Source organism: Neofelis nebulosa, chromosome 13, assembly GCF_028018385.1.
Source record: "Neofelis nebulosa isolate mNeoNeb1 chromosome 13, mNeoNeb1.pri, whole genome shotgun sequence".
NCBI lineage: Eukaryota > Metazoa > Chordata > Mammalia > Carnivora > Felidae > Neofelis > Neofelis nebulosa.
In genome coordinates, this window is record NC_080794.1 from 34398016 (window position 1) to 34411167 (window position 13152).

A 13152-nucleotide genomic window follows, 5' to 3' on the forward strand; every position below is an offset into this window, starting at 1 on the left:
GACTTTGCCTCAACTTCTTTTTATTCATTTTTTTAAGTAAATTCTACACCCAATGTGGGGCTCAAACTTAGGACCCCAAGACCAAGAGTTGCATGCTATAGCAACTGAGCCAGCCAGGCACCCCTAGTCATCTTTTTATAAGGCATGCTCTATTCTTGAGGTGTCTGGCTGGCTCAGTAGGCGCAGTGTGCAACTCTTGATCTTGGGGTTGTGAGTTCAAGGTCCGTGTTAGGTGTAGAGATGATTTAAAAATAAAATCTATTTTTTTATGTTTATTTATTTATTTTGAGAGCGAGAAAACAAGCAAGGGAGGAGCAGAGTGAGAGAGAGAATCCCAAACAGGCTCCACACTGAAGTGTGGAGCCTGACATGGGGCTCAATCCCACAAACAATGAGTTCACAACCGGAGCCAAAATCAAGAGTCCGATGTCTGACCCAGTGAGCCACCTAGACACCCCAAAATGAAATCAATCAATCAATCAATCAATGCAAGGTGCAAGAAGCTCCTGGGTGGCTCAGTCGGTTAAGTGTCCTGACTCTTGATTTCAGTTCAGGTCATGATCACAAGGTTGTGAGATCAAGCTCCCCACCAGGCTCCAAGTTAGGCATAGAGCTTGCTTAAGATTCCCGTTCTCTCCCTCTCCCTCTACCCCTCCTCTACTCTTTCTCTCTCTCTCTCTCTCAAAAAAAAAAAAAGCATGTTCTATTACCTTGCAGAAAATGAAATCTGGTTTTCCCCTGAGGGCAACATGAGGCTAGAGCCTCATAACTGGAGAAGCTTATATCTCACACTGCACAAACCTCTGAATGGGAGTAAATGTAAGAGATGTTCTTCTTGGGGCGCCTGGGTGGCGCAGTCGGTTAAGCGTCCGACTTCAGCCAGGTCACGATCTCGCGGTCCGTGAGTTCGAGCCCCGCGTCAGGCTCTGGGCTGATGGCTCGGAGCCTGGAGCCTGTTTCCGATTCTGTGTCTCCCTCTCTGTCTGCCCCTCCCCCGTTCATGCTCTGTCTCTCTCTGTCCCAAAAATAAATAAAAAACATTGAAAAAAAAATTAAAAAAAAAAAAAAAAAGAGATGTTCTTCTTGTTCCAATGTGCTCTCCCTTTAAATATTCACATCGGGGCACCTCGGTGGCTCAGTCGTTCTCCCCCACTTGGACACGCAGGTGTGCCCACACACACTCTCTCAAAATAAATTAATAAACTTTCTTTTTTAAAAAGATTATTTATTTATTGGGGGAGGGTGGGGAGGGCCAGAGAGAGAGAGAGAACATCAAGCAGGCTCCACACTGTTATCACAGAACCCATGCAGGTCTGGAGCTCACGAAGTGTGAGATCACGACCAGAGCCAAAAGCAAGAGTTGGATGCTTAACCAACGGAGTCACCCAGGCACTCCAATAACTAAACTTAAAAAAAAAAAATTAATAAAAATAGAAACAAATAAACAAATAAATGATTTTAAAAATTGAAAAATCTCGGGGCACTTGGGTGGCTCAGTCAGTTAAGCCTCCGACTTCGGCTCAGGTCATGATCTCACAGTCGGTGAGTTCGAGCCCCGCGTCGGGCTCTGTGCTGACAGCTCAGAGCCTGGAGCCTGTTTCAGATTCTGTGTCTCCCTCTCTCTGACCCTCCCCCGTTCATGCTCTGTCTCTCTCTGTCTCAAAAATAAATAAACGTTAAAAAAAAATCGAAAAATCTCACATCATTTAGCTCTGCCACGCCTCCCATTCTCTATTACCTTCCTGAACACTCCTCCTCATTCATTGGTGACTTTGCTGTTGGCATGCATTATTCGTCCCTGCCCTGAGTTTTACTACCATTCTGGGTTGAACAAATAGATACCTCATCCCAACACCTTCACATCTCGGTTCCTTGATTTTATCTGGGCACCTTCTCTCCCACGTCACCAGAGCCTCCTTTCTCCAGTCATGGAATGGAACATATCATCACTTCCAAAATCATCAGCTCATATATCTCACATCATGACCTCAACCTCCTATCTGTTCTGTTTGTCCTACCTGCTGTTTCCACAAGTCTCTTTCTACCTCACTGGAGACTCTATTGATCCTTCTTCCTATGCAATCTTTCCCTGATTGCATTTCCTGATTTCAATCATTTTCTTGCCAACACTTTATTTACTCTTTCTAATCAGCCCTTTCTGGCAGTTTAAGGAAAAATATTTGGCCAAAGATCAATGAAAATCCCTTCTCCTTGCCAGGCACCAAATTTATTACCAGGCTATTTTATAAAACTGTGAATGAAAAGTTCAGAACTTCAGGAGGTAGACATTATTCAAAAGCATTTTTCTGCCAAGACTTTTTATTTTCTTTAAAACATTTTTATTTTTATTTATTTTTGAGAGAGAGAGAGTGAGAGAGCATGAGCACAGGAAGGGCAGAGGGAGAGGGAGAGAGACACTCCCAAGCAGGCTCCACACCCAGCACAAAGCCCGACTCAGGGCTCGATCTCATGAAGCCTGAGATCATAACCTAAGCCAAAATCAAGAGTCTGAAGCTTAACTGACTGAGCCACCCACGCACCCCTAAAACATTTTTTAAAGTTTTACTTATGATCAAACCCTAAGTCAGGCTTTGTGGTGAGCATGGAGCCTGCTTAAGATTCTTTCTTGGGGTGCCTAGGTGGCTCTGTCAGTTAAGCATCCAACTTTGGTACAGGTCATGATCTCACGATTCCTGGGTTCGAGCCCTGGGTTGGGTTCTGTGATGACAACTCAGAGCCTGGAGCCTGCTTCAGATTCTGTATCTCCCTCTCTCTCTGCCCCTCCCTTCTCGTGCTCTGTCTCTCTATCTGTCTCTCAAAAATAAACATTAAAAAAAAGGATTCTTTCTCTCTCTCCCTCCCTCGCTGTCTCTTAAAAAACAAACAGGGACGCCTGGATGGCTCAGTCAGTTGAGCGTCTAACTTCAGCTCAGGTCATGATCTCGTGGTTCGTGAGTTCAAGCTCCGTGTCTGGCTGTGCTGACAGCTCGGAGCCTGGAGCCTGCCTCTGATTCTGTGTCTCCCTCTCTCTGCCCATTCCCCGCTCATGCTCTGTCCCTCTCTATCTCTCAAAAATGAATAAACGTTAAATTTTAAAAAAATGTTTAAAAAAATCAAATAAACATGGGAATGCAAACTTGTGCAGCCACTCTGGAAAACAGTATGGAGTTTCCTCAAAAACTTAAAAATAGAACTACCCTAGGAGCCAGCAATTGCACTAGTAGGTATTTATCCAAGGGATACAGGTGTGCTGTTTCGAAGGGGCACATGCACCCTTATGTTCATAGCAGCGCTATTGACAATAGCCAAAGTATGGAAAGAAAGGGAAACCAAAAATAATATAAAAACAGAGAGGGGGGGAAACATGAAAAACTCTCAAATATAGAGAACAAACTAGGGTTCCTGGAGAGGTTGTGGAGGGAGATGGGCTAAATGGGTAAGTAGATTCCTTAGTGGAAGGAATCTACTTCTGAAATCATTGTGGCACTATGTGGTAACTAACTTGGATGTAAATTAAAAAATAAATAAATTTTTAAAAATCCAAAAACAAACAAACAAAAACCAACAAAACACACAAAGATTTAGGGGCGCCTGGGTGGCGCAGTCGGTTAAGCGTCCGACTTCAGCCAGGTCACGATCTCGCGGTCCGTGAGTTTGAGCCCCGCGTCAGGCTCTGGGCTGATGGCTCGGAGCCTGGAGCCTGTTTCCGATTCTGTGTCTCCCTCTCTCTGCACCTCCCCTGTTCATGCTCTGTCTCTCTCTGTCCCAAAAATAAATAAAAAACGTTGAAAAAAAATTTAAAAAAAAAAAAAAAAAAAACACACAAAGATTTAATCCCTCTCTGTGTACTCTGTCCCAACTAGCCTTTTCAGGGACTTCAATTCCTCAAGAGAGAGTTATTTGTTCATTCCCTTTGACTTCAATCTCAATATTGGATCCTCCCTAGCAGTATTCAAATACATCCTAGTCTCTGGCATCATAAAGCAAATAAGAAACTGCTCTTCAGCCCCACAACCCCCTCCTAGCACCACATCCCTCTGCTAACACCACCATTTCTGTCTTCTTTCTTCTTCCAGTCACAGTCATTTTAAAAAAATTAGTATTTACATAAGATCCTTTCATTCTCCTACATCAAGGGTCACATCTAAGCATCTAGAATTTATAAGCACTCCAAAGATCTGTTGAAATGTAAAATCCAGTTTAAAAAAGTATTAGCTCGGGGCGCCTGGGTGGCTCAGTCAGTTGAGCGTCCAACTTCAGCTCAGGTCATGATCTCACAGCTCGTGGGTTCGAGCCCTGCGTTGGGCTTCAGATTCTGTGTCTCCCCTTCCCTCTGCCTGTACCCTACTCGTGCTCTGTCTCTCTCCGTCTCTCAAAAATGAATAAACGTTAAAAAAAATTAAAAAAAAAAAGTATTACCTCGGGGTGTCTGACCCTTTTTTCCTTTTAATTAAAAATTTTTTTTAATGTTTATTTGTTTTTAAGAGAAAGAGAGAGGATGGGGGAAGAGCAGAGAGAGAGGGAGACACAGAATCCGAAGCAGGCTCCAGGCTCTGAACTGTCAGCACAGAACCTGACATGGGGCTCGAGCCCACAAACCATGAGATCATGACGTCAGCCAATGTCGGATATTTAACCAACTGAGCCACCCAAGGCACCCCCAATTTTTTTTAATGTTTATTTTTATATTTGAGAGAGAGACTGAGTGCAAGTGGGACAGGGACAGAGAGAGAGAGACAGAATCTGAAGCTGGCTCTAGGCTTGAGCTGTCAGCACAGAGCTTGACACAAGGCTCAGAATCATGAACCGTGAGTTCATGACCAAGGCCGAAGTTGGATGCTTAACTGAGCCACCCAGGCACCCCCCCCCCTTTTTTTTTAAGAGAGAGAGAGAGAGAGAGAGAGAGAGTGATAGAGCAGGGCAGAGAGAGAGAATCCCAAACTGGCTTCTTGCTCAGCATGGAGCCCAACGTAGGACTCAATCCCACACCCCTGGGATCATGACCTGAGCCAAAGTCAAGAGTCTGACACCCAACTGACTTAGCCACCCAGGTGTCCCTAAGTGTCAGATTCTTAATTTCAGCTCTGGTCAAATCTCAAGGTTCCTGAGTTTGAGCCCCACGTAGGGCTCTGCACTGACAGCTTGGAGCCTGCTTGAGATTCTCTCTCTCCCTCTGTTCTGCTCCTGCTAGTACTCCCTCTCTCTTTCTCTCTCTCAAAATACATAAATTTTATTTAAAAATAAAAGTAAAATATTAGCTCAATATAATGTGGAAGGAAAACTGCAAAAACCAAAATTTGAATTACTTTTGTTATTATTATTAAAAAAATTTTTTAGATTTATTTATTCTTTTTTTTTAATTTTTTTTAAAGTTTATTTATTTTTGACAGAGACAGAGTGCGAGCATGAGCTGGGGAGGTGCAGAGAGAAAGAGGGAGACACAGAATCCGAAGTAGGCTCCAGGCTCCAAGCTGTCAGCACAGAGCCTGACGCGGGGCTTGAACTCATGAACTGTGAGATCATGATCTGGGCCAAAGTCCGACACTTAACCGACTGAGCCACCCAGGCACCCCTAGATTTATTTATTCTTGAGAGACAGAGACAGAGCATGAGAGGGGGAGAGTCAGAGAGAAGGAGACACAGAATCTGAAGCAGGCTCCAGGCTCTGAGCTCTCAGCACAGTGCCTGATAAGGGGCTTGATCTCACAAACTGTGAGATTATGACTTGAGCCAAAGTCCGACACTTAACCGACTGAGCCACCCAGGTGCCCCTTGTTATTATTATTTGAGAGAGAGAGAGAGAGAGAGAGAGAGAGAGAGAGAGAATCCTAAGGAGGGTCCATGTTCGGCTCAGAGCCTGACTGCGGCTCTATCCCATGACTCAAGCCAAAATCAAGTGTTGGCTACTCAACCAGGTGAGTCATCCAAGCGTGCTGAATTACTTCTAAGCAAATTAAAAACTTCATTAAATTTCCAGTACGCTTTTCATAAAAATTCTATTTCACTGAAAACCTGCAGGTTGGATTTTTCTCACTTGTTAAGAATTCCTATAGAGAATAAGCTGGTGGTTGCCATAGGAAATGTGGGTGAGGTTGATGGGTGAAATACATAAAGGGGATTAAGAGGTACAGCCTTCCAGGCACCTGGCTGGCTCAGTCAGTGGAACATGTGACTCTTGATCTCGTGGTCTTGAGTTTGAACCCCACATTGGGTATAGAAATTTAAAAAATAAATTTAAAAAAAAAAGAGGTACAGGCTCCCAGTTACAAAATAAATCATGAAGGTGAAAAGTACAGCATACGGGGGCAACTGGGTTGTTCAGCTGGTTAAGCTTCCAATCCTTGATTGCCATTCAGGTCATGATCTCATAGTTCACGAGTTCCAGTGCTGCATGGGGCTCTGTGCAGACTGTGTGGAGCCTGCTTGGGATTCTCTCTCTCTTTTTCTCTCTCTCTCTCCCTGTCTCTCTCTGACTCTTCCCTGCTCTCGCACACACACACACACACACACACACTCCCTCTGTCTCTCTCTCAAAATAAATAAACTTAATAAAATTATATATATATATATATATATAAAAGAAAATTACAGCATAGAGAATATAGTCAATAATATTGTAATAACATTGTAGGCTGACAGATGGTGTAAATGCTTATTGCGGTGAGCGTTCAGTAATGTATAGAATTGTTGAATTTGTATGGTGTACACCTGAAAATAATATCACATTGTATGTTACTTGTACTTCAATTAAAAAAAAGAAAAGGTATTCCATATATGCATAAATACTAAACAAAAATGTTAGCTGAGTATAAAATAAGACTCACTTGTGGCAAAATATTTCCATAAGCAAAAACATAAAAATGTTTTTAAAATGTATATTAAGTATATAGTGGGATATTTGAGTGCATTTAAAAATGTTTACATGTTGGGGCACCTGGGTGGCTCCGTCGGTGAGTGTGTGATTCTTGATTTCGGCCGAGGTCATGATCCCAGGGTGATGGGATTGAGCCCACGCTCAGCATGGATCCCGCTTGGGATTCTCTCTCTCTCTCTCTCTCTCTCTGCCACTCTCCCTGCTCACAGTCTTTCTCTCTAAAATGAAATTTAAGCAGGCCAGGTTGGCTCGGTTGAACATCCAACTTTGGCTCAGGTCATGACCTCTGGTTCATGAATTCGAGTCCTGCATTGGGCTGTCTGCTGTCAGTGCGGAGCCTGCTTCACATCCTCTGTCCCCCCTCTCCTTATGTACCTTCCCCCCCTCACTCTCTCTCAAATATAAATATACAGGGGCGCTTTTTGGGTGGCTCAGTCGGTTAAGTGTTTGACTCTTATCTTACTTTAAAGTTCATATGGAACAGACAAGAATAACCAAAAACTTCAGGGGTCAGGGGAAAGAAAAGGTAATTAAAGGATTACAAATACACAGTATTACAAATATAAAATATTTTATAAAGCTATAATGAAAGAATATGGTACAGGTGTTATCAATAATAGATGGGTGGCATTTCAAATTACTAGGGAAATGAAGGATTATTCAATGAATAGTTGGAATAACTGGGTAGCCATTTGTAATAAATAAAGTTAGAGTCCTACCTCCTTTCCCCAGGATAAATTCTAAATGGATTGAAAACTTAAACAAACAGACAAAAAAGGTAAAAAATCTAGGGGCCCCTGGGTGGCTCAGTCAGTTAAGTGTCTGACTTTGGTTCAGGTCATGATCTTGCGGTTTGTGAGTTTGAGCCCCACTTTGGGCTCTCTCTGTCATCCTGGAACCTGCTTCAGTGCGGAGCCCACTTCAGATCCTCTGTCTCCCTCTCTCTGCCCCTCCCCTTCTCCCCTTCTCGTGCGCACTCTCTCTCACAAAAATAAACATTTTTTAAAAATAAATAAAAACTCTAGAAGAAACACTTGTAGAATTTATTTTTTATAATCAGAGTGGAAAAGCCTTTCTTTGTGTGTGTGAAATTCAGGGGCCATGAAAGAAACATTTTATAAATTTTACTACCTAAAGATAACAACTTTTGCTCAGTAAAACTCACCAAAATCCAAGTAAAAAAAAAATCATAAATTTACATTAAAAATCATAAAAAAACAAAAATTTACATAAAATGTTTGCAGATTAGATGATAAAGGACTAAGATGAGCTCCCACAAATTGAGAAGAAAAAGATCAGTGTCCAAATAGAAAAACAACAAAGGAACAGAATAATTGTTTACTAGAAAAGGAAATACAAATGTCTCTTATATGTGTGAAAAAACAGCCTCACTCAAACTGAGAGAACTACTAACCAAAACTATATCAGGATACCAGAGATGGCCGTCATCTCCTTTCCTCCCTCTCTGTGCACTTCACTTACCCATTGAGAGCTGGCATCTATCCCTTCCACTCTATTGAACCTGAGCTGACATTATCCCCTTCCTTACTTTGGAACCCAGAGCTGTTATAAAAGGAGGCCAGGCTGCTTTGCTGGACAGGCCGAGAGTAAAGGAACACTCTAGTGCCAGATATGTAAGTCAAGAAATCACCTTGGACAGGCTGGGATCAGATGACTCCAGCCTCAGCTGCCATCTGACTGCAAGCAAATTAGAGACCTTAAGCAATAACCATCTAGCTGAGCTCAGTCATCCTACAGAGCCAGCAGACATTAAGAAGTTGTTATTTTGAGCCACTACATTTTGTGATGGTTTGTTATACTGTAATAGATAACAAAAACAGTGCCATTCACCATTTTTCACCCTTAAAAGTTTGAAAATATACTATTTGGCAAGGGTGTGGGAAAACAGATACTCTCATATGTTACTGGTAGGAGTGTAAATTGGTATAACTCATGGAGAAATCAAGTTGGCAATATGTATTAAATATTAATTACAAATTGCAAATTAATTACAATGTTAGAAGTGTAAATTCACAAGATCTGTGACTAAGCAATCCTACTTCTAAGAGCATATTCTGATAAAATTGTACAAGAGTGAAATGAGTATGAGATTGTTTACTGTAGCACTGCTTATGAGTGCAAAGGATAAAAAAAGACCTACCTAGGGGGCACCTGCCTGGCTCAGTAGACAGAACATGTGACTTGATCTTGGAGTCATAAGTTCAAGCCCTACATTGGGGGTAGAGCATACTTAACAAAAATAAAATAAAATAAAATAAAATAAATAAAAGGCCTCTTTCCATGAAAAAGAGATCTTAAAAAAAAATGACCTACATAGGGGTGCCTGGGGTGACTCAGTGGGTAAAGCATCTGACTTCAGCTCACATCACAATCTCACCATTCATGTGTTCAAGCCCCTCGTCAGGCTCTGTGCTGACAGATCAGAGCCTGGAGCCTGCTTCGGATTCTGTGTGTCCCTCTCTCTCTGCCCTCCCCCACCTGCACTCTGTCTCTCTCTCTCAAAAATAAATATTTTTTACTTTATTTTATTTTATTTTATTTTATTTATCCTTATTTATTTTTGAGAGAGAGACAGAGTGTGAGCAGGGGAGGAGCAGAGAGAGGGAGACACAGAATCGGAAGCAGGCTCCAGGCCCTGAGCTGTCAGCACAGAGCCCGATGCTGGGTTCAAACTCAGGAACCGTGAGATCGTGACCTGAGCCGAAGTCAGACGCTCAACCAACTGAGCCACCCAGGCGCCCCTAAATTAATATTTTTTTTAATTTTTAAAAATGACCTACATATTCATCAATTGGGGATCAAGTAACCATATTATGATAATTCGTACAAAAAATATTACTTGGCTGGCAAAAAGAATGGGGATACACTCTTATTCTGATATGAAACAATTTCCAATATATATTATTTAAAATGCAAGGTATAGATTTTGTGTAAAAATGGGGAGAAAAGAAATGGTGCCTTGCTGACTCAGTCAGTAGAGCATGTGACTCTTGAGCTCAGGGTTGTAAGTTTGAGCCACACATTGGGTCTAGAGATTACTTAAAAATAAAATCGTAACAAAAATAATTTTTTAACGTTTTTATTCATTTTTGAGAGAGACAGAGTGTGAGTGGGGAGGGGCAGAGAGAGGGAGGCACAGAATCCGAAGCAGGCTCGAACTCACAAACTGTGAGATCATGACCTGAGCCAAAGTCAGACGCTCAACCAACCGAGCCACCCAGGCATCCCTGTAACAAAAAATTTTTAAGTCAGTAATAAAAGTACTATCCACTGAGAAAAAAAAAAAAAAAAGTCCAGGACAAGATAACTTCACTGGTGAAGGTGAATTCTATCAAATATTTAAAATATAATTAACACCACTTCTTCTTAAACACTTCTAAAAACAGGACAAAGGAGCATTTTTGTTCATAAAAATGAACAAAATATTACTCTCATACCAAAGCCAGTCAAAGATATCACAAGAGGGGGACCTAGTTGGCTCAGTCAGTAGGGGATATGACTTTTGATCTCAGGGTCATAAGTTCCAGCCCCATATTGGGCATAGAGATTACCTAAAAAAAAAAAAAAAAAATTAATACAAACACGACAGACCAGTATATATGCAAAAATTCTAGACAAAATACTAGCAAACCAAACCCAGCAGCATCTGAAGAGGATTATATACCATAACCAAAAGGGATTTACCTCAGGAATTCAAGGATGGATCAACATACAAAAACCAGTCAATCTAACACACTGTATTAATGCAAAGCAGTAAAAATCCACATGATCATTTCAATTGATGGAAGAAAACCATTTAACAACATCCAAATCCTTTTATGAGGAAAACTGTCAATAAACTAGGAATAGAATAGAAACTTCTTAATCTAATAAAGGGCATCTGTGAAAAACCCAAAGCTAAAATCATACTTAATAGAGAAAGACTGAAGCTTTGCCCCTACAATCATTAACAAGACAAAGATGTCTGATCTCACCACTTCTATTCAACATTGTACTGGAAGTCCTAGCCAGGGCAATTAAGCCAAGGGGGGAAAAAAGAAAGGAATAAAAAGCATTCAAATTGGAAAGGAACAAGTTAAACTATCTCAATTCACAGACGGCATGATCTTATATTTGATCCTAATGAATACATATATAAAAACACAACTATTATAGCAAATAAACTGACAAAGTTGTAAAATACAGGGGTGCCTGGGTGACTCAGTGGGTTAAGCATCCGACTTCTGCTTAGGTCATGTCTCACAGTTGGTGAGTTCAAGCCCACACACCAGGGACTCTCTGCTGTCAGCAGAGCCTGCTTCAGATCTTCTCTGCTCCTCCCCCACTCACTCTTTCTCTCTCTCAAAAATAAATACATTTTTTTAACGTTTATTTATTTTTGAGACAGAGAGAGACAGAGCATGAACAGGGAGGGGCAGAGAGAGAGGGAGACACAGAATCTGAAACAGGCTCCAGGCTCTGAGCGGTCAGCACAGAGCCCGACGCGGGGCTCGAACTCAAAGACCGTGAGATCATGACCTGAGCCAAAGTCGGACGCTTAACTGACCAAGCCACCCAGGCGCCCCTCAAAAATAAATAAAACATTAAAATTTTTTTCAAAGCTGTATAATACAAAATCAACATGCCAAAGTAAATTTTTAAATTTTTAAAACATTTATTTATTTATTTTTAATATTTTATTTATTTTTGAAAGACAGAATGAGGAGGGGCAGAGAGACAGGGGGACAAGGATCCAAAGCAGGCTCTGCACTGACAGCAGAGAGCCCAATCTGGGACTGGAACTCATTAACCATGAGGTCATGACCTGAGCTGAAATTGGATGATAAACCAACTGAGTGACCCGGGCGTCCCAGTAAAATCAAATGTATGCCTGTTCACTTGTAATAAACAATCCAAAAATGAAATTGAGAAAACTGTTCCATTTACAATGGCATCAAAAAGAATAAAATAATTGGAGAATAAATTTAACCAGAAGTAGCAAAAATTGAACTTTGAAACCTTTAAGACATGATGAAAGACATTAAAGAAGAAACTAAATAAATGGAAAAACATCCCATATTTGTGAAACGGATACCTAATATTGTTAAGATGCCAATACTCCCCAAATTGGTCTATAAATTCAGTGAAATCCCTATCAAAGTTCCAACCACTGGGGCACCTGGCTGGTTCAGTTGGAAGATAATGCAAATCTTGATCTCAGGGTTGCAAGTTCAAGTCCCACACTGGGCGTAGAGATTACTTAAATAAATAAATAATAGATAGATAGATAGATGATAGATAGATAGACAGAGGCACCCAGGTTGCTCTGTTGGTTAAGCATCCGATTTCTGCTTAGGTCACGATCTCATGGTTTCTGGGTTTGAGCCCCGCATCAGGCTCTTTGCTGTCAGCTGTTAGCACAGAGGCCACTTCAGATCTTGTGCCTCCCTCTCTCTCTGCCCCTCTCCTGCTCTCTCTCTCTCTCAAAAATGAAAAAAAAAATTTTTAATAATAAATAAATAAATTAATTAATTAATTAAATTATAGAAATTCCAACCACCATTTCTGCTGAACTGGTCAATCGGATCCTAAAATTCATATGGAATTGCAAGAGACCTTGAAAAGCCAAACCAATCTTGAAAAAGAACAAAGTCACAAGACTCACAATTCTCAAAACTTTCTACAAAGCCACAGTAATTTAAAGAGTATGGTACTGGAGCACTTGAGTGGCTCAGTTAAGTGTCTTACTCTTAGTTTTGTCTTAGGTCTTGACCTCGTGGTTCGTGAGTTCAAGCCCTGAATCAGGCTCTTCACTGACCAAGTAGAGCTTGTTTGGGATTCTCACTCTCTTTCTCTCTCTACCCCTCCCCTACTTGCATGTGCTCTCTCTCTCAAAATAAATAAACTTAAAAAAAAGAGGGAGAAAGTGTACGGTATTGACATAAGGACAGACATATAGATCAATAAAATAGAATTTAATTTCCAGAAATAAACCTATTCATGTATAGTCAATTGATTTTTTTTTTAAGTTTTTATTTATTTATTTCAAAAGAGAGAGCATGGTTGTATGAGGGCAAGTGGAGGAGGGGCAGAGAGAGAGGGAGAGAGGGAGAGATAGAATCCCAAGCAGATTCTGTGGGCAGGGCTTGAACTCAGGAACCATGAGATCATGATCTGAGCTGAAATCAATCCCTATTTTAGTTTTTTAAGGTTTATTTATTTATTTTGAGAGAGAGAGAGAGTGGGAGCAAGCATGGGGGAGGGGCAGAGAGAGAGGA

General features: G+C 41.2%; 1 long non-coding RNA gene across 1 annotated transcript in view; it reads right to left on the minus strand.

Annotated features, from left to right (window-relative positions):
- LOC131492754 (uncharacterized) overlaps positions 1-8466 on the minus strand; it is a 35344-nt gene extending 26878 nt beyond the window's left edge. The window contains exon 1 of the long non-coding RNA XR_009252273.1: positions 8357-8466. This is a non-coding gene — a long non-coding RNA (uncharacterized LOC131492754). The remainder of the gene's footprint in view (positions 1-8356) is intronic.
- Positions 8467-13152: the final 4686 nt, after the last annotated feature.